Source organism: Cherax quadricarinatus, chromosome 22 (genome assembly GCF_038502225.1).
Source record: "Cherax quadricarinatus isolate ZL_2023a chromosome 22, ASM3850222v1, whole genome shotgun sequence".
Lineage (NCBI taxonomy): Eukaryota > Metazoa > Arthropoda > Malacostraca > Decapoda > Parastacidae > Cherax > Cherax quadricarinatus.
In genome coordinates, this window is record NC_091313.1 from 5458983 (window position 1) to 5482595 (window position 23613).

The 23613-nt window shown below is 45.6% G+C and overlaps 1 long non-coding RNA gene across 1 annotated transcript in view; it reads right to left on the reverse strand.

Annotated features, from left to right (window-relative positions):
• Window positions 1-23165, reverse strand: part of LOC138853061 (uncharacterized) — a 269917-nt gene extending 246752 nt beyond the window's left edge. The window contains exon 1 of the long non-coding RNA XR_011392304.1: window positions 21965-23165. This is a non-coding gene — a long non-coding RNA (uncharacterized lncRNA). The remainder of the gene's footprint in view (window positions 1-21964) is intronic.
• Window positions 23166-23613: the final 448 nt, after the last annotated feature.

Here is a 23613-nt window from a genome sequence, read left to right on the forward strand (position 1 = left end):
TTCCTGTGTTGTTCCTGTGTTGTCCCTGTGTTGTCCCTGTGTTGTCCCTGTGTTGTCCCTGTGTTGTCCCTGTGTTGTCCCTGTGTTGTTCCTGTGTTGTCCCTGTGTTGTCCCTGTGTTGTCCCTGTGTTGTCCCTGTGTTGTCCCTGTGTTGTCCCTGTGTTGTCCCTGTGTTGTTCCTGTGTTGTCTCAAAACATATCCTTGTTTTTTTTTATCTCCATTAAACGTCATCCTTATCATTTCTCCTTTGTTCGACATACAAGGCGTCTCTAAGCCACGTAGCAGTAATGGCCAGTGATATTGACGGAGCGTCGTGACCGCGTACGTCACTCGACGCTCATAACCATAAAAAAAATAGTTTACGATACACACGATAAAAGCGAGAATAAAATTAACAATTTCAGTGAGGTAGGGTGACCCCAAGAAAGAGGAAACATTTACCGTCATTCGCTCAGTCGCTTCCTGGACTTGTAGAAGTGTACTGACATCACAGTTTAGCTGATCCTCCCAACTGCAACATCCATAACTCTCAATTGCTCTGTATTTTAATATATTAATTTTTCTCTATCAGTCTTCACATTTCAGATTTCCACGATTCGCGAAGTTATCAATATCGTTGGATAAATGTGACATTCTTCTATTTTGTTAGGTAAAAGAACATAGATGCAACTATTGTGCCATTTTATCGTGATAACGTTTCGCTCTCTCAAGCTTGACAAAACTCCTGGAGAGCGAAACGTTGCCACAATAAAATATCACATTAGTTGCATCTGTGTCCTTTCAACCTAGCATTTTGTGGGTAATTTAATCCTCATTACCCTCTGTTTGGCATTTAAGAAAGTGCTCTATCGGACAACTTCTAGATATAACTGCTGCTACATATGACTGAATAGTTTTGTTTGCTGTCAGTCATGCACTCAAGTGACGCCTGACGCGCCCAGCGCCCCCAGTGAAAAAAAAAAAAATCTGAAAAATAAGAGATGCACCCAGTTCCTTAACAATTGTATTTGTATGCGCGTTCCATGATAATTTGTTTAAATCAGTTCAAGATTTCTCTTGAAGTTAAATATTAAGGTTTAATCTTATAATTAAAACTTTCATGGGGTCCCGTGAGCACTTCTACACATCCCCGTCCCATGCGTATTTTTATGGGCCTTAGGACCACTTTTACCCATCACCATCCCATTTTTATTTTCATGAGATCTGCAACCACTGTCACCCATCACAACTCCATAATTTTTTCCCGCACAGTTATTATGTATTTTTAGTCAATAGACTCATCTATACAAGTGTCCTGGCAAGTTCTTACCTTCATTCACATTTGCTGACGTAAAATATAAAATGTTTTCATTATCTGCAAATGTTTACACAGTTCACTACTTTGATACATCAGTCATATAAATGATAAACATTACAAACATTTGCCATCTTGTCTCATTATAATTTTTCCTATTATTGTTGTTTTCAATTGCTTTTAAATGTCTTTCGTTCATTTCATAAAGCCGAACTTCATTCCTATTTTTTTTTCAAAATTTCAAGATATTGTCTGGTGAGGTGACTGCATGAAAGGCTTTTCTCAAAAATCTAAATAAAAGCCTGTCATTCTATCATTCTCATTTCTGTAGTTTTGATGCGATTGATCATAACATGTCGGACACAAGCTCTCCCTCACCTGAAATCAGTTTCTAGAGAAGACGTAGAACAAACGAGCTTGTACTGGGACAACCTTCTACTCTGTGTAGAGTTCCAGCATCATAACTTAAAGCTCCACACAAACATTGTTCCATTAAAAGTTGAATCTGCAACGTGTGTCTTGACTCCTGTCAGCAATGCATCTCTCAGACCCACGACAACTCTGCAGTGTGAGCCCACTCATTCAGACCCACGACAACTCTGCAGTGTGAACCCACTCATTCAGACCCAAGACAACTCTGCAGTGTGAGTCCACTCATTCAGACCCACGACAACTCTGCAGTGTGAACCCACTCATTCAGACCCAAGACAACTCTGCAGTGTGAGTCCACTCATTCAGACCCACGACAACTCTGCAGTGTGAACCCACTCATTCAGACCCACGACAACTCTGCAGTGTGAGCCCACTCATTCAGACCCACGACAACTCTGCAGTGTGAGTCCACTCATTCAGACCCACGACAACTCTGCAGTGTGAACCCACTCATTCAGACCCACGACAACTCTGCAGTGTGAGCCCACTCATTCAGACCCACGACAACTCTGCAGTGTGAGTCCACTCATTCAGACCCACGACAACTCTGCAGTGTGAACCCACTCATTCAGACCCACGACAACTCTGCAGTGTGAGTCCACTCATTCAGACCCACGACAACTCTGCAGTGTGAACCCACTCATTCAGACCCACGACAACTCTGCAGTGTGAGCCCACTCATTCAGACCCACGACAACTCTGCAGTGTGAGTCCACTCATTCAGACCCACGACAACTTGTGCAGTGTGAACCCACTCATTCAGACCCATGACAACTTGTGCAGTGTGAACCCACTCATTCAGACCCATGACAACTTGTGCAGTGTGAGCCCACTCATTCAGACCCACGACAACTTGTGCAGTGTGAGCCCACTCATTCAGACCCAAGACAACTCTGCAGTGTGAGCCCACTCATTCAGACCCAAGACAACTCTGCAGTGTGAGCCCACTCATTCAGACCCATGACAACTTGTGCAGTGTGAACCCACTCATTCAGACCCACGACAACTTGTGCAGTGTGAGCCCACTCATTCAGACCCAAGACAACTCTGCAGTGTGAGCCCACTCATTCAGACCCAAGACAACTCTGCAGTGTGAGCCCACTCATTCAGACCCAAGACAACTCTGCAGTGTGAGCCCACTCATTCAGACCCAAGACAACTCTGCGGTGTGAGCCCACTCATTCAGACCCATGACAACTTGTGCAGTGTGAACCCACTCATTCAGACCCACGACAACTTGTGCAGTGTGAGCCCACTCATTCAGACCCAAGACAACTCTGCAGTGTGAACCCACTCATTCAGATCCAAGACAACTCTGCAGTGTGAGCCCACTCATTCAGACCCAAGGCAACTCTGCAGTGTGAGCCCACTCATTCAGACCCACGACAACTTGTGCAGTGAGAGCCCACTCATTCAGACCCACGACAACTTGTGCAGTGTGAACCCACTCATTCAGACCCACGACAACTTGTGCAGTGTGAGCCCACTCATTCAGACCCACGACAACTTGTGCAGTGTGAACCCACTCATTCAGACCCACGACAACTTGTGCAGTGTGAGCCCACTCATTCAGACCCAAGACAACTTGTGCAGTGTGAGCCCACTCATTCAGACCCACAACAACTTGTGCAGTGTGAGCCCACTCATTCAGACCCACGACAACTTGTGCAGTGAGAGCCCACTCATTCAGACCCACGACAACTTGTGAAGTGTGAACCCACTCATTCAGACCCACGACAACTTGTGCAGTGTGAACCCACTCATTCAGACCCACGACAACTTGTGCAGTGTGAGCCCACTCATTCAGACCCAAGACAACTCTGCAGTGTGAGCCCACTCATTCAGACCCAAGACAACTCTGCAGTGTGAGCCCACTCATTCAGACCCAAGACAGCTCTGCAGTGTGAGCCCACTCATTCAGACCCAAGACAACTCTGCAGTGTGAGCCCACTCATTCAGACCCAAGACATCTCTGCAGTGTGAGCCCACTCATTCAGACCCAAGACAACTCTGCGGTGTGAGCCCACTCATTCAGACCCAAGACAACTCTGCAGTGTGAGCCCACTCATTCAGACCCAAGACAACTCTGCAGTGTGAGCCCACTCATTCAGACCCAAGACAACTCTGCAGTGTGAACCCACTCATTCAGACCCACGACAACTTGTGCAGTGTGAGCCCACTCATTCAGACCCACGACAACTTGCGCAGTGTGAGCCCACTCATTCAGACCCAAGACAATTCTGCAGTGTGAGCCCACTCATTCAGACCCACGACAACTTGTGCAGTGTGAGCCCACTCATTCAGACCCACGACAACTTGCGCAGTGTGAGCCCACTCATTCAGATCCAAGACAACTCTGCAGTGTGAGCCCACTCATTCAGACCCACGACAACTTGTGCAGTGTGAGCCCACTCATTCAGACCCACGACAACTTGTGCAGTGTGAACCCACTCATTCAGACCCACGACAACTTGTGCAGTGTGAGTCCACTCATTCAGACCCACGACAACTTGTGCAGTGTGAACCCACTCATTCAGACCCACGACTTGTGCAGTGTGAGCCCACTCATTCAGACCCACGACAACTTGTGCAGTGTGAGCCCACTCATTCAGACCCACGACAACTTGTGCAGTGTGAACCCACTCACCCAGACCCACGACAACTTGTGCAGTGTGAACCCACTCATTCAGACCCACGACAACTTGTGCAGTGTGAACCCACTCATTCAGACCCACGACAACTTGTGCAGTGTGAGCCCACTCATTCAGACCCACGACAACTTGTGCAGTGTGAACCCACTCACCCAGACCCACGACAACTTGTGCAGTGTGAGCCCACTCATTCAGACCCACGACAACATGTGCAGTGTGAGCCCACTCATTCAGACCCACGACAACTTGTGCAGTGTGAACCCACTCATTCAGACCCACGACAACTTGTGCAGTGTGAACCCACTCATTCAGACCCACGACAACTTGTGCAGTGTGAACCCACTCATTCAGACCCACGACAACTTGTGCAGTGTGAACCCACTCATTCAGACCCACGACAACATGTGCAGAGACCCACGACAACTTGTGCAGTGTGAACCCACTCATTCAGACCCACGACAACATATGCAGTGTGAGCCCACTCATTCAGACCCACGACAACTTGTGCAGTGTGAACCCACTCATTCAGACCCACGACAACTTGTGCAGTGTGAACCCACTCATTCAGACCCACGACAACTTGTGCAGTGTGAACCCACTCATTCAGACCCACGACAACTTGTGCAGTGTGAACCCACTCATTCAGACCCAGGACAACATGTGCAGTGTGAGCCCACTCATTCAGACCCACGACAACTTGTGCAGTGTGAACCCACTCATTCAGACCCACGACAACTTGTGCAGTGTGAACCCACTCATTCAGACCCACGACAACTTGTGCAGTGTGAACCCACTCATTCAGACCCACGACAACTTGTGCAGTGTGAACCCACTCATTCAGACCCACGACAACATGTGCAGTGTGAGCCCACTCATTCAGACCCACGACAACTTGTGCAGTGTGAACCCACTCATTCAGACCCACGACAACATGTGCAGTGTGAGCCCACTCATTCAGACCCACGACAACTTGTGCAGTGTGAACCCACTCATTCAGACCCACGACAACTTGTGCAGTGTGAACCCACTCATTCAGACCCACGACAACTTGTGCAGTGTGAACCCACTCATTCAGACCCACGACAACATGTGCAGTGTGAGCCCACTCATTCAGACCCACGACAACTTGTGCAGTGTGAACCCACTCATTCAGACCCACGACAACTTGTGCAGTGTGAACCCACTCATTCAGACCCACGACAACTTGTGCAGTGTGAACCCACTCATTCAGACCCACGACAACATGTGCAGTGTGAGCCCACTCATTCAGACCCACGACAACTTGTGCAGTGTGAACCCACTCATTCAGACCCACGACAACTTGTGCAGTGTGAACCCACTCATTCAGACCCACGACAACTTGTGCAGTGTGAACCCACTCATTCAGACCCACGACAACTTGTGCAGTGTGAACCCACTCATTCAGACCCACGACAACATGTGCAGTGTGAGCCCACTCATTCAGACCCACGACAACTTGTGCAGTGTGAACCCACTCATTCAGACCCACGACAACTTGTGCAGTGTGAACCCACTCATTCAGACCCACGACAACTTGTGCAGTGTGAACCCACTCATTCAGACCCACGACAACATGTGCAGTGTGAGCCCACTCATTCAGACCCACGACAACTTGTGCAGTGTGAACCCACTCATTCAGACCCACGACAACTTGTGCAGTGTGAGCCCACTCATTCAGACCCACGACACCTTGTGCAGTGTGAACCCACTCATTCAGACCCACGACAACTTGTGCAGTGTGAGCCCACTCATTCAGACCCACGACAACTTGTGCAGTGTGAACCCACTCATTCAGACCCACGACAACTTGTGCAGTGTGAGCCCACTCATTCAGACCCACGACAACTTGTGCAGTGTGAGCCCACTCATTCAGACCCACGACAACTTGTGCAGTGTGAGCCCACTCATTCAGACCCACGACAACTTGTGCAGTGTGAGCCCACTCATTCAGACCCACGACAACTTGTGCAGTGTGAGCCCACTCATTCAGACCCACGACAACTTGTGCAGTGTGAGCCCACTCATTCAGACCCACGACAACTTGTGCAGTGTGAGCCCACTCATTCAGACCCACGACAACTTGTGCAGTGTGAGCCCACTCATTCAGACCCACGACAACTTGTGCAGTGTGAGCCCACTCATTCAGACCCACGACAACTTGTGCAGTGTGAACCCACTCATTCAGACCCACGACAACTTGTGCAGTGTGAACCCACTCATTCAGACCCACGACAACTTGTGCAGTGTGAACCCACTCATTCAGACCCACGACAACTTGTGCAGTGTGAACCCACTCATTCAGACCCACGACAACTTGTGCAGTGTGAACCCACTCATTCAGACCCACGACAACTTGTGCAGTGTGAGCCCACTCACTCAGACCCACGACAACTTGTGCAGTGTGAACCCACTCATTCAGACCCACGACAACTTGTGCAGTGTGAACCCACTCATTCAGACCCACGACAACTTGTGCAGTGTGAACCCACTCATTCAGACCCACGACAACTTGTGCAGTGTGAACCCACTCATTCAGACCCACGACAACTTGTGCAGTGTGAACCCACTCATTCAGACCCACGACAACTTGTGCAGTGTGAACCCACTCATTCAGACCCACGACAACTTGTGCAGTGTGAACCCACTCATTCAGACCCACGACAACTTGTGCAGTGTGAACCCACTCATTCAGACCCACGACAACTTGTGCAGTGTGAACCCACTCATTCAGACCCACGACAACTTGTGCAGTGTGAACCCACTCATTCAGACCCACGACAACTTGTGCAGTGTGAACCCACTCATTCAGACCCACGACAACTTGTGCAGTGTGAACCCACTCATTCAGACCCACGACAACTTGTGCAGTGTGAACCCACTCATTCAGACCCACGACAACTTGTGCAGTGTGAACCCACTCATTCAGACCCACGACAACTTGTGCAGTGTGAACCCACTCATTCAGACCCACGACAACTTGTGCAGTGTGAACCCACTCATTCAGACCCACGACAACTTGTGCAGTGTGAACCCACTCATTCAGACCCAGGACAACTTGTGCAGTGTGAACCCACTCATTCAGACCCACGACAACTTGTGCAGTGTGAACCCACTCATTCAGACCCACGACAACTTGTGCAGTGTGAACCCACTCATTCAGACCCACGACAACTTGTGCAGTGTGAACCCACTCATTCAGACCCACGACAACTTGTGCAGTGTGAACCACTCGTTGAGTACGTAATATCTCTGTATTTTATCCTCTTTTCTAACAACTTTATGTAAGTGAGACAACACTTGTTAGCAAGCCTAGACAGTCCTCTTAAGTGCTCTTCACTAATCTTAAGCAAATACTGATGCAATATTCGGCAGTTTACATTAATCAAGAATTTAAATTTTTCTTGTAAAGTGTAAATCAAGTGCTAAAAGAAAGTGTCCCCCCCCCGGTCGTTTATTTTAACGCTATAGTTATTTTAACAAGTTAATGAAGAAGAACAAGTTTAAGCTGAAGAACATTAGACGTAGACAAGAAAATGCAATGAAAATTAGACTGTATATTTTGACTATCAACTGCAGTGTTCACCAGCAGGAAGTATACTAGTGGAAGGGAGAGGATGGGGGAAGTATACTATTGGAAGGGAGAGAGGGGGGAAGTATACTAGAGGGAGAGAAGGGGAAGTATACTAGAGGGAGAGAGGGGGAAGTATACTAGTGGGAGAGAGGGGAAGTATACTAGTGGGAGAGAGGGGAAGTATACTAGTGGGAGAGAGGGGGGAAGTATGCTAGGAGGGGGGAAGTATACTATTGGAAGGGAGAGGACGAGGGGAAGAATACTAGTGCTAGAGACGGGGTAGTATGCTAGTAGGAGAGAGGGGGGAAGTATACTAGTAGAAGGGAGAGAGGGGGAAGTATACTAGTGGAAAGGAGAGGGAAGGAAGTATACTAGTGGAAGGGAGGGGGAAGTAAACTAATGGAATGGAGAGGGGGGAAGTATATTAGTGGGAGAGGGGGAGTATGCTAGTGGAAGGGAGGGGGTGGTATACTAGAGGAAGGGAGAAGGATGTATACTAATGGAAGCGAGATGGGGAAGTATACTAGTTGGAGGGAGGAGGTATACTAGTTGGAGGGAGGAGGTATACTAGTTGGAGGGGGGAAGTATGCTAGCTGGAGGGGAAGAATTATACTAGTTGGAGGTGGGAAGTATGCTAGTTGGAGGGGGGGAAGTATGCTAATTGGAGGGGGGGGGAGTACACTAGTGGAAGGGAGAAGGAGGGAGTATAATGTAGAGGTGACTATAACTGGTCAACTGGGCCACGCCCAGTACGCCAATTATAGTACATTAGTGTATAATTCGAGTACATTCTGCTGATGAGGATTGTGTTTGGTAGTCGAAATGTTAAGTCTTATCCTCACAGTTATTTTCCTCTCGACTTGTGGGATTCCCTTCGCCATCGACAGGTGTTCATAACATTTGTATCACTGACTTTTTTTTTTCCACTGTTTTAATTTTGAGAACTTTTTTTTTCTGTATTGGCCAGTCTCAGAATATTCAACCGTTGTAAGAAAGCAGAGGGTTGTCGTGACTCAGGGGACTGGCGAGCTTCAAGGATTTCTCCATCAGGTTGGTCACTAGTGTGAGCTGGTGGTGGTGGTGGTCTGGACAGGCTGGCAGCTTCTCCCATGACACCAGCAGCAGATTGCCACAGCTTCCTTAGGGACTACAAGACCGGCTTCTCAACCTCGTGTTCAAAGACTGCCTCTCTCTGTCTGTCTGTCTGTCTGTCTGTCTGTCTGTCTGTCTGTCTGTCTGTCTGTCTCTCTCTCATTAGCATTATCTTCATTAAATTTTATTGTTATGGAACGTACAAATAAAGAACAGGATGACATCGGAGTCAACAGTAGACCAGAGATTTCATTTGGTCAATTGGCTATATTACTTCCCCTCCCTCCCTTGTCCCCACCCTCCCTTGTCCCCTAACTCCCTTGTCCCCTAACTCCTTTGTTCCCACCCTCCCTCGTCCCCTCCCTCCCTTCCTCGTCTTATCCTTCCCTCTTCCACTCCCTACCTCCCTCTCCTCTCTCCATCTCTCTCCCCCTCTAATTCTTTCTCCCTTTCATTCTCTGTCCCTCTCATTCTCTCCCTCTCCCTCATTCCTTCTCTCTCCCTCATTCCTTCTCTCTCCCTCATTCCTTCTCTCTCCCTCATTCCTTCTCTCTCCCTCATTCCTTCTCTCTCCCTCATTCCTTCTCTCTCCCTCATTCCTTCTCTCTCCCTCATTCCTTCTCTCTCCCTCATTCCTTCTCTCTCCCTCATTCCTTCTCTCTCCCTCTCCTCATTTTTTGGAGATTGGAACATTAATTATTTTATCAAAATCTCCCAGTTCTTTTCTCGTGTGTGTATTCAGCGTCAGTAATTACCTTTTATATCATTGAACATCAAAGATGCTGCAGCTGCCACAGTATGTGCTGAATATTGGCACCAATAGTTGAGTGTAACCTGCAGTGGTCACCATTACCAGGGAACACTACCGACTCCGGTTATTACTATTATGAGGCAACGCTCAACTCAGTGATCCAGTAGCGTCTGGAGAATGATCCAGTAGCGTCTGGAGAATGATCCAGTAGCGTCTGAAGAATGATCCAGTAGCGTCTGGAGAATGATCCAGTAGCGTCTGGAGAATGATTCAGTGACGTCTGGAGAATGATCCAGTGACGTCTGGAGAATGATCCAGTGACGTCTGGAGAATGATCCAGTAACGTCTGGAGAATGATCCAGTAACGTCTGGAGATTGATTCAATAGCGTCTGTAGAATGGTAGATAATCAGACTTGATCCCAATTAGTCACATGTGGCTCAAATTCCCTGGATCACGAGCCCTGACAGTGAAGAAGCACTGGCTGAATTGTTGACACAGAGGGAACATAAACGCCGCCTTCCTACTCCAAACGTGCGAAAGCCAACGCTCTTGGAGACTATCCATCAGAAGGGGTTCTTTTATGCTGTAGAAGGGGTCTTGATCCACGAAACTGGAGCAGCCGTTTCTCTCCTTAGATACCACCTGATTACCCCATGTTACCTAATCGTCGTATAGGTCCCTACGGGTGAGGCGCTTTCCCGTGAATATAGAAAATGAGCACATAAATTATATACAGAAAGATGCAAAAGAAAAAAAAAATATGGTTAAGTGAATGTATCCAAGACCATTAATTTCATGTTTAATTCTGCCAAGTTGTTGGACTCCTCCCAGACAGTTAACAGCTTCACAGTTATTATTATACACACAAACATTCACACGATTATCTGTGTGAAGTTGAAGCTTCTTTTAGTACAAAATCATTTATTTTGATATTAATATAAGTGAAAAAATATATATCTTTAAATGTATATGAGAAAATTTTAGGACTTAATTTTAAATCAGCTCTTGCGAATTGACCAGTTTTACCTATTCGGCACGATATATATATATATATATATATATATATATATATATATATATATATATTCCTGTCCTGAGCTATAAGCTCCCACATGGTGTGGTTGATGTTGAAAGCTTTCAGAGCAGTCTTAGGGTGTCCTTGTAGCGCTTCTTTTGGCCTCCTTGAGAGCGCTTTCCATGCTGCAGTTCGCCAAACAAGAGTTTCTTTGGCAGCCGGTGGTCTGGCATGCGAGCAACGTGACCTGCCCAGCGAAGCTGTGTCTGCATTAGGATAGTGTAGATAAACCATACCCCCGGCCGGGATTGAACCCGCGGGTTCAATCCCGGCCGGGGGTATGGTTTATTTGCAATCGTGTCATTACGATTTCTTGAGTCATAGTGTAGATGCTAGGCAGGCCAGCTGTAGTCGGCACTTCTGTGTCTGAGATCTTATCTTGCCATTTGATGCCGAGAATTTTTCTGAGCCGTGTGGTGTGAAAGTGGTTCAACTTTCTGGTGTGACGTTTGTAGACAGTCCAGGTTTCGCAGCCATAGAGAAGTGTGGTGAGGACTATGGCTCTGTACACCTTGATCTTGGCGCTTGTGGTGATGCCTCTTCGGTTCCATAAATTCTTGTGGAGCCTGCCGAAGGTGGCACTGGCTTTGGCAAGTCTGGCATTCACCTCATCATCGATGACAACGTTTCTGGAAAGGGTACTGCCGAGGTAGGTGAATTTGTCTACGGCGTTCAGTCGCTGCCCGTTGATGGCGATGTTTGGCTCAACATACGTCTTTCCCGGAGCAGGCTGGTGCATCGCTTCAGTCTTCGTTGTACTGGTTGTCAGCCCGAAGTTGTTGCAGGCGTCAGAGAACTTGTCAACACTGTGCTGCATGGCGGCTTCTGAAGCAGCGTTGAGGGCGCAGTCATCAGCAAATAGCAGGTCATTGATGGTGTCAGTTGCAGCCTTGGTTTTTGCTTGAAGCCTCCTGAGGTTGAAGACAGACCCATCTGTACGGTACCTGATGCCGATTCCTGCGTCTGTGTCCCTGAATGCGTCTGTAAGCATGGCCGAGAGCATCAGGCTGAACAGGGTGGGAGCAAGCACGCAGCCTTGTTTCACTCCATTTGAGACTGGGAATGGTTTAGACGTCTCTCTGTTGTCTTGGACTCTGGCCAGCATTCCATCGTGAAGTTGGCGTACGATGGCGATGAACGTCTTTGGGCAGCCGTATTTCACCATGATTCTCCAAAGGCCCTCTCTACTAACGGTGTCGAAGGCCTTGGTCAGATCGACGTAGGTGGAGTACAAGTCGGCATTCTGTTCCTGACATTTCTCCTGTAGCTGTCTAGCAGCGAACACCATGTCGATAGTCCCGCGATCTTTCCGGAAGCCGCACTGGCTTTCGGGTAGGAGTCCTTGCTCTAGATGTTCGTTGAGCCGATTGAGTAGAGCTCTAGCCAGGGTTTTGCCTGCGATGGAGAGCAGGGAGATATCACGGTGGTTGTCGCATGCCTGGCGGTTTACTTTTCGTTTGTAGAGATGCACGATGGAAGCATCTTTAAAGTCCTGAGGAACTGTCTCGTGCTGCCATACAAGCTGGAAGAGTTGGTGAAGTTTCTCTACCAGTGCCATTCCACCTTCTTTGTAGACTTCAGCTGGGATGGCCTCAGACCCAGGAGCTTTGCCACTGGACAGTTGACGTATTGCTTGCTGAGTCTCCTCCAAAGTGGGGATGGCATTCAGCGTCTCGTTGGTCGGAATCTGAGGTAGACGTTCGATGGCTTCATCGTTGATGGTGGATGGACGGTTCAGCACGCTGTCAAAATGCTCTGCCCATCTCTCTAGAATTTTCTCCTTGTCTGTGAGCAGCGTTGACCCATCTGCGCTGAGGAGTGGTGATGTGCCAGAGGTGGCAGGGCCGTAGATTTCTTTCAGACCGTCATAGAAGTTCTTCATATCGTTTCTGTCTGCAAAGCCCTGAATCTCATCGGCTTTGTTGCTTAGCCAAGAGTCTTGCATTTCACGCATTTTTCGCTGGGTATTGTTGCGTATGTTTCTCAGTGCATCTTGCTTCGCTGTGGACTTTGGGTCGTTGATGTGGGCCATGTAGGACTTTCGTTTCTCTTCCAGCAGTTGCTGGATTTCTGTGCAGTGTTCGTCGAACCAGTCCTTGTGCTTCCTGGTGGCTGGTCCTAGACACTCCATGGCTGTGCTGTACACTGTATCACGGAGTGCGGTCCATGCTGCTTCGACGTTTTGAACGTCCAGCACGACGGACTCCAAGCGGGTTTCCAGGATTTCTGCAAAGGACTGCTTGACGTTGTGGGCCTTCAGCTTGCCGACGTTCAGGCGTTTTGGTGTTTTCGCGCCCTGAGGGCGTCTCCTGGGCTGGATACGGAGCTTGAGTTTCGAGATGATGAGGCGATGGTCTGTCCAGCATTCCGCGCCACACATGGCCTTCGTGACTCGTACATCCTGCCTGTCCCTCTTCCTGACGATGACAATCAATGAGATGCCAGTGTTTGGAACGCGGGTGCATCCATGATGTCCTGTTGCGGGTAGGGAGGCTGAAGACGGTGTTGGTGATCAGAAGGTCGTGTTCGGCGCAGGTCTGAAGGAGCAGCAGGCCGTTGCTATTGCAGCTGCCCACCCCATGCTTTTCGATCACGCCTTCCCAGGCGGTGCTGTCACGACCGACTCTCGCATTGAAGTCACCAAGGATGAGGAGCTTATCTGCGCTGGGGACAGTGGTGATGACGGCGTTCAGGTCTTCATAAAATTTGTCCTTAACCTTGTCTGGGTTGGTCATGGTGGGGGCATAGGCGCTGACAACAGTGGCAAACTTCTGTCCGCAGGACAAGGGGATTCTCATCGTCATAAGGCGATCGTTCACCCCTTTTGGTGGGCCAGCCAGCTTGCCAATGAGAGATGACTTCACTACAAAGCCAACTCCTGCCTCCCGTCTCTCCTCGGCTCCTCGTCAGGACCAAAAGAAGGTATAGCCTGCTCCTCTTTCGCAGAGTTCGCCCTCGCCAGCAAGTCTAGTCTCACTTATGGCAGCGATGTCAATGCTGTATCTGGCGAGTTCGTTCGCGATGAGTGCTGTACGTCTCTGAGTTCTGTCTGAGTCGTCCTTGTCGAGAAGCGTACGGACGTTCCAAGTGGCAAGGTTGAGAGGTGTGATCTTGGTTTTCTTCTTTGATGTCTTGTAGTTTCGACCGCATGTAGAAGGGTGCCCGCCAACCGCGGTAAGCTGGCTAGGGTTTCGTGGAGCAGGCAATGTTTGGGACACCTTTTCTAGTCCGTTCCTCATGCCATGGAGGTGAGCAGTGCATTCCTGAAGAGGGCTGCTCAGTCACTCAGACGGCTGCCGGACTCCACCGCTGCTCCGGTCGGTAAAGAACGACCCTATGGCCTGAGCCGCCTGTGTGCAGGTCCGCGGCTACGATTTCCAGTGTACCCACACCTGTCGCTTCGTCGCTCGCCCGTCGCCACAGGTCTTGGGTGATGAGGTGGGATAAAGGATGACTGATGACATGCGCTGTGACTTTGTTTAAAGTAAGGAAGAATTGCGCAGCGTCGACCTCACTCTCTCGTCCGGAGCCATCTGAGGCCAGTGACAAGACAAAGTCGTGACGACTGGAGATGGGATCGGATGCAGTGGATGACCAGGATGTCCCTTAATGCCTCATCGTGCCCTTAGCGCTCCACAACGCCTTGCTGGAACTGCCTTTCTGCCCGTTGAACCAATCTAGCGGTTTCATCCGCGCGGTCCGCCAGAGCCAGTCTTCCCATGCTTAGGTAGGCAAGCCCTAGTTGAATTTACCGGGGGTCAATGACCCGACGGCTACCCTCACTTAGTTTAGCCGGCCTGTCGAAGCCGTTGCTTGTATATATATATATTTTTTATTATTATCACACTGGCCGATTCCCACCAAGGCAGGGTGGCCCGAAAAAGAAAAACTTTCACCATCATTCACTCCATCACTGTCTTGCCAGAAGGGTGCTTTACACTACAGTTTTTAAACTGCAACATTAACACCCCTCCTTCAGAGTGCAGGCACTGTACTTCCCATCTCCAGGACTCAAGTCCGGCCTGCCGGTTTCCCTGAACCCCTTCATAAATGATACTTTGCTCACACTCCAACAGCACGTCAAGTATTAAAAACCATTTGTCTCCATTCACTCCTATCAAACATGCTCACGCATGCCTGCTGGAAGTCCAAGCCCCCTCGCACACAAAACCTCCTTTACCCCCTCCCTCGAACCTTTCCTAGGCCGACCCCTACCCCGCCTTCCTTCCACTACAGACTGATACACTCTTGAAGTCACTCTGTTTCGCTCCATTCTCTCTACATGTCCTAACCACCTCAACAACCCTTCCTCAGCCCTCTGGACAACAGTTTTGGTAATCCCGCACCTCCTCCTAACCTCCAAACTACGAATTCTCTGCATTATATTCACACCACACATTGCCCTCAGACATGACATCTCCACTGCCTCCAGCCTTCTCCTCGCTGCAACATTCATCACCCATGCTTCACACCCATGTAAGAGCGTTGGTAAAACTATACTCTCATACATTCCACAGACTCCTAAGTGCGCCGCTCACCCTTTTCCCCTCATCAATTCTATGACTCACCTCATCTTTCATAGACCCATCCGCTGACACGTCCACTCCCAAATATCTGAATACATTCACCTCCTCCATACTCTCTCCCTCCAATCTGATATCCAATCTTTCATCACCTAATGTTTTTGTTATCCTCATTACCTTACTCTTTCCTGTATTCACTTTTAATTTTCTTCTTTTGCACACCCTACCAAATTCGTCCACCAATCTTTGCAGCTTCTCTTCAGAATCTCCCAAGAGCACAGTGTCATCAGCAAAGAGCAACTGTGACAACTCCCACTTTATGTGTGATTCTTTATCTTTTAACTCCACGCCTCTTGCCAAGACCCTCGCATTTACTTCTCTTACAACCCCATCTATAAATATATTAAACAACCACGGTGACATCATACATCCTTGTCTAAGGCCTACTTTTACTGGGAAATAATTTCCCTCTTTCCTACATACTCTAACTTGAGCCTCACTATCCTCGTAAAAACTCTTCACTGCTTTCAGTAACCTACCTCCTACACCATACACCTGCAACATCTGCCACATTGCCCCCCTATCCACCCTGTCATACGCCTTTTCCAAATCCATAAATGCCACAAAGACCTCTTTAGCCTTATCTAAATACTGTTCACTTGTATGTTTCACTGTAAACACCTGGTCCACACATCCCCTACCTTTCCTAAAGCCTCCTTGTTCATCTGCTATCCTATTCTCCGTCTTACTCTTAATTCTTTCAATAATGACTCTACCATACACTTTACCAGGTATACTCAACAGACTTATCCCCCTATAATTTTTGCACTCTCTTTTGTCCCCTTTGCCTTTATACAAAGAAACTATGCATGCTCTCTGCCAATCCCTAGGTACCTTACCCTCTTCCAAACATTTATTAAATAATTGCACCAACCACTCCAAAACTATATCCCCACCTGCTTTTAACATTTCTATCTTTATCCCATCAATCCCGGCTGCCTTGCCCCCTTTCATTTTACCTACTGCCTCACGAACTTCCCCCACACTCACAACTGGCTCTTCCTCACTTCTACAAGATGTTATTCCTCCTTGCCCTATACACGAAATCACAGCTTCCCTATCTTCATCAACATTTAACAATTCCTCAAAATATTCCCTCCATCTTCCCAATACCTCTAACTCTCCATTTAATAACTCTCCTCTCCTATTTTTAACCGACAAATCCATTTGTTCTCTAGGCTTCCTTAACTTGTTAATCTCACTCCAAAACTTTTTCTTATTTTCAACAAAATTTGTTGATAACATCTCACCCACTCTCTCATTTGCTCTCTTTTTACATTGCTTCACCACTCTCTTAACCTCTCTCTTTTTCTCCATATACTCTTCCCTCCTTGCATCACTTCTACTTTGTAAAAACTTCTCATATGCTAACTTTTTCTCCCTTACTACTCTCTTTACATCATTCCACCAATTGCTCCTCTTCCCTCCCGCACCCATTTCCTGTAACCACAAACTTCTGCTGAACACTCTAACACTACATTTTTAAACCTACCCCGTACCTCTTCGACCCCATTGCCTATGCTCTCATTAGCCCATCTGTCCTCCAATAGCTGTTTATATCTTACCCTAACTGCCTCCTCTTTTAGATTATAAGCCTTCACCTCTCTCTTCCCTGATGCTTCTATTCTCCTTGTATCCCATCTACCTTTTACTCTCAGTGTAGCTACAACTAGAAAGTGATCTGATATATCTGTGGCCCCTCTATAAACATGTACATCCTGAAGTCTACTCAACAGTCTTTTATCTACCAATACATAATCCAACAAACTGTCATTTCGCCCTACATCATATCTTGTATACTTATTTATCCTCTTTTTCTTAAAATATGTATTACCTATAACTAAACCCCTTTCTATACAAAGTTTAATCAAAGGGCTCCCATTATCATTTACACCTGGCACCCCAAACTTACCTACCACACCCTCTCTAAAAGTTTCTCCTACTTTAGCATTCAGGTCCCCTACCACAATTACTCTCTCACTTGGTTCAAAGGCTCCTATACATTCGCTTAACATCTCCCAAAATCTCTCTCTCTCCTCTACATTCCTCTCTTCTCCAGGTGCATACACGCTTATTATGACCCACTTTTCGCATCCAACCTTTACTTTAATCCACATAATTCTTGAATTTACACATTCATATTCTCTTTTCTCCTTCCATAACTGATCCTTCAATATTACTGCTACCCCTTCCTTTGCTCTAACTCTCTCAGATACTCCAGATTTAACCCCATTTATTTCCCCCCACCGAAACTCCCCTACCCCCTTCAGCTTTGTTTCGCTTAGGGCCAGGACATCCAACTTCTTTTCATTCATAACATCAGCAATCATCTGTTTCTTGTCATCCGCACTACATCCACGCACATTCAAGCATCCCAGTTTTATAAAGTTTTTCTTCTTCTCTTTTTTAGTAAATGTCTACAGAAGAAGGGGTTACTAGCCCATTGCTCCCGGCATTTTAGTCGCCTCATACGACACGCATGGCTTACGGAGGAAAGATTCTTTTCCACTTCCCCATGGACAATAGAAGAAATAAAGAAGAACAAGAGCTTTTTAGAAAAAGGAGAAAAACCTAGATGTATGTACTGTATATGCATGTGCGTGTCTGTGAAGTGTGACCAAAGTGTAAGTAGGAGTAGTAAGATATCCCTGTTATCTAGCGTGTTTATGAGACAGAAAAAAAAACCAGCAATCCTACCATCATGCAAAACAGTTACAGGTTTCTGTTTCACAGTCATCTGGCAGGACGGTAGTACTTCCCTGGGTGGTTGCTGTCTACCAGCCTACTACCTACACACACACACACATTATATATATATATATATATATATATATATATATATATATATATATATATATATATATATATATGCAAAACCACCACTCTGAAAGAATAGAGAAATTCCAAGCGCTGTCGTGACTACTCATATTATCAAGGAACTATGAAAGTAAAGCATCCTAGGAAGCTATATAAGGGGTCTGGTTGTTTTGCATATTCTGAAATCACCTGTTTACTGTGATCTTATTGCATATATATATACACAAACACTGATCTCTGGCTGAAGGAGACTCGAACCTACGAACCTTGGAACAAGGTACGCAGTGCTTTACCAATCTACTCACACTGGACAATGCCTTCAGCCTGAGATCAGTGTTTGTGTATATTTCACCTGCTCTTGCGAATTCCTTTATATATATATATATATATATATATATATATATATATATATATATATATATATATATATATATATATATATAATAATCATCATCATTATCATCATCATCACAAACATGCAATCATTACAATGCAGAACAAGCCACGTGAGGATGAAAATCTTTCTCTCAAGATCTTTCGCACTCTCATGCGTCGTCAGGAGCTATGTAATGTTGCAAAACTAGCATCAGATTGCAGGGGGAAATTCGACGTGGGCAGAATCCCCTTCAAGAACCCCCTTCAAGAACCCTCACCATCTTCGTCTAAGGGGATACACCAGTTGTGAATATTTGAAGACAGCCACACGTCTTTCAAAAGTTATGAGATCCATTTCATGAAACATGAAATGGACTGTATTTGCAAGAACCTTCCCTAGTTACAGTAAACCACAGTTCAAAATTTGAAGCTGATCGGATGAGGCATTGTTAAATTATAAACGATACAGAGGAGAAGGCTTAAAAAAATATTACGCAACCCCTGAGACGTACACGTTCAGGGGTACCTAATTACTAGTTATTATATCAACGAGCAAAAACACGAGTAATTAAGTACTCATTGGCCCCCAGAAGTAACGGAGCTCCTTTTTGAGTTTAATTATATGTAATCTATATACAAAACTTTGCTGAGATAGCATGCAACTGTTCTCCAAAACAAGAATGGCGTTCTCACGCTAGCACACAACAGTTCGTTGATTTATACCCGATGTAATCATAAAAAAAAATAAAAATTTTGCTTAAGAATATATTAACTTACATTAACCTATTGTGTCTATAGTTAACAAACAGTAACAAACAGTAACGAAATAAACAGGCAGCGTAATGTTTATAACCATTCCATATACTGGCCAAACGGTTATCAAACATTCCATATACTGGACAAACGGTTATCAAACATTCCATATACTGGCCAAACGGTTATCAAACATTCCATATACTGGCCAAACGGTTATCAGACATTCCATATACTGGCCAAACGGTTATCAGACATTCCATATACTGGCCAAACGGTTATCAGACATTCCATATACTGGCCAAACGGTTATCAGACATTCCATATACTGGCCAAACGGTTTAAAACATTCCCTATACTGGTGGAAACGGTTATCAAACATTCCATACACTGGCGGCAATGGTTATCAAACGTTCCATATACTGGCCACAATGGTTATCAAACGCTCCATATACTGGCCACAACGGTTATCAAACGTTCCATATACTGGCCACAACGGTTATCAAACGCTCCATATACTGGCCACAACGGTTATCAAACGTTCCATATACTGGCCACAACGGTTATCAAACGTTCCATATACTGGCCACAACGGTTATCAAACGTTCCATATACTGGCCACAACGGTTATCCAACATTCCATATACTGGCCACAACGGTTATCAAACATTCCATATACTGGCCAAACGGTTATCAAACATTCCATATACTGGCCAAACGGTTATCAAACATTCCATATACTGGCCAAACGGTTATCAAACATTCCATGTACTGGCCACAACGGTTATCAAACATTCCATATACTGGCCACAACGGTTATCAAACATTCCATATACTGGCCGCAATGGCTATCAAACGTTCCATATACTGGCCACAACGGTTATCAAACATTCCATATACTGGCCACAACGGTTATCAAACATTCCATATACTGGCCACAACGGTTATCAAACATTCCATATACTGGCCACAACGGTTTTCAAACATTCCATATACTGGCCACAACGGTTATCAAACGTTCCACATACTGGCCGCAACGGTTATCAAACATTCCATATACTGGCCACAACGGTTATCAAACATTCCATATACTGGCCGCAACGGTTATCAAACGTTCCATATACTGGCCACAACGGTTATCAAACGTTCCATATACTGGCCACAACGGTTATCAAGCGCTCCATATACTGGCCACAACGGTTATCAAACGTTCCATATACTGGCAACAACGGTTATCAAACGCTCCATATACTGGCCACAACGGTTATCAAACGTTCCATATACTGGCCACAACGGTTATCAAACGCTCCATATACTGGCCACAACGGTTATCAAACGTTCCATATACTGGCCACAACGGTTATCAAACGCTCCATATACTGGCCACAACGGTTATCAAACATTCCATATACTGGCCACAACGGTTATCAAACGTTCCATATACTGGCCACAACGGTTTCAAACATTCCATATACTGGCCACAACGGTTATCAAACGCTCCATATACTGGTCACAACGGTTATCAAACGTTCCATATACTGGCCACAACGGTTATCAAACGCTCCATATACTGGCCACAACGGTTATCAAACGTTCCATATACTGGCCACAACGGTTATCAAACGCTCCATATACTGGCCACAACGGTTATCAAACATTCCATATACTGGCCACAACGGTTATCAAACGCTCCATATACTGGCCACAATGGTTATCAAACGTTCCATATACTGGCCACAACGGTTATCAAACGTTCCATATACTGGCCACAACGGTTATCAAACGTTCCATATACTGGCCACAACGGTTATCAAACATTCTTTATACTGGCCACAACGGTTATCAAACGTTCCATATACTGGCCACAACGGTTATCAAACGCTCCATATACTGGCCACAACGGTTATCAAACGCTCCATATACTGGCCACAACGGTTATCAAACGCTCCATATACTGGCCACAACGGTTATCAAACGTTCCATATACTGGCCACAACGGTTATCAAACGTTCCATATACTGGCCACAACGGTTATCAAACATTCCATATACTGGCCACAACGGTTATCAAACATTCCATATACTGACCACAACGGCTATCAAACATTTCATATACTGGCCACAACGGTTATCAAACGTTCCATATACTGCCCACAACGGTTATCAAACGTTCCATATACTGGCCACAATGGTTATCAAACATTCCATATACTGGCCACAACGGTTATCAAACGTTCCATATACTGGCCACAACGGTTATCAAACATTCCATATACTGGCCACAACGGTTATCAAACGTTCCACATACTGGCCACAACGGTTATCAAACGTTCCATATACTGGCCACAACGGTTTTCAAACGTCCCATATACTGGCCACAACGGTTATTAAACAGGTGTAGCGCCATACATTGATGACCAAAAAAAATTAACAACCGCATTTCATTATTTTGAAAATAATAATAGTCATTAAAGTGTATAAGCTAATTTTAAACCTGCGTGAATTTTATTTTCTAGCAAAAGATAAACAAAAACTAGAGCACATTACCAGTCTAGGAAGCGAAGATCATCCCGTCTTGAAGCGTCGTCACACTGACCAAATGCTCGTTAATCATGAATGCTGAAATATCTTTCCGTATTAATGTTTCTCATTTATTAATCGATTTCAAGTGTTTGATCTCCCACGTTAATGTTTACAATGTGCGTCACTATACGGTATATTGTGTAAATCACCGCTACTAGTATTACTCTCACTGTTTGGCTTTCTGCCTAGGAATGCCAAGTTAATTCCTTACTATTTGACAAGCCTGACACTTGTTATTACTGTCATCATAACATGTGCTACTGGCGTTGTTATTATGATCAAAAAGAGGCGCTAAACCTACAGGGGTCATACAGCATGTTACTTGTATCACCATTGGTATCACTGTAATCCTGAACACTTACAAATCATCACTGATATCACTGTAATCCTGGATACTATTACATTATTATTATAATCAAAAAGAAGCGCTAAGCCACAAGGGCTATACAGCGGATACTATTACAATATCACCAATAGTATCACTATAATCCTAGACACTTACAAATCATCACTGATATCACTGTAATCCTGGACACTATTACAATATCATCACTGATATCACTGTAATCCTGGACACTGTTACAATATCATCACTGATATCACTGTAATCCTGGACACTGTTACAATATCATCACTGATATCACTGTAATCCTGGACACTGTTACAATATCATCACTGATATCACTGTAATCCTGGACACCGTTACACTATATCGACATTTAGGCGAGTACAAATAGGAAATGCATCTGTCTGACGCTCAACAGACGAAGGATCAAGCCTCCATGACGTCTTGCTCTGAATGACCCACATGGGTTTAGCACTGACCATGAACTGGATTAGATCTTTACACTATATCACCAACGGCATCACAGTAATCTGCGCCACTATTCAACACTGCTAAAAACTACACTAATGTTGTCTCAATACTGGCTGATATCGTCTCACCTTGACATCAACACTGACACTAAACACACACTGACATCTTTCTGGTGGGGCAGTAGACACACCTGGGCTGACTACCTTCCTCAAACTGAGTCGTTCCCACCCAACCCGCTGTTAAAACACTTGTACAAAAATTACATCTGAGAGGTGTATTTCTCTTTTTTTTTTATATATTTTATTTAAAACAATACAATACATTAAATAGATAAAAGAACACAGTGTCAGTTCTTACACAGAATTATAAATTTCATTGTCAAAAACACACAGACGTTTAACTTTGTGCTGACACAAACTGGCCCTCATCCCCTATGCATTATATCCCATGCACCTATGTTAAGCAAGATTTTTTTTTTTTTTATATTTTATTTAAAACAGTACAGAACAGTTAATAAATAAAATAATACAAGACCTATCCGGCAACAGATGTGATAACCTTCCATCGCCTAATGAACCACACAACTCCGTGTGGCTTCCAACCCCCCCCCCCTTTTACCCCCTATTCTAAATCAAACAGGTTTACCACAGCTCACGGACATATTGACATATATACATTAATATAACAGTTGTCATGCTTGTCCACAAAGTGTATTAAACGACCACAAGACTGCCTGAACAGTGTACTAACAAGAGTCATGATTTAGATATATATCACAACAAACATTATATTGCTA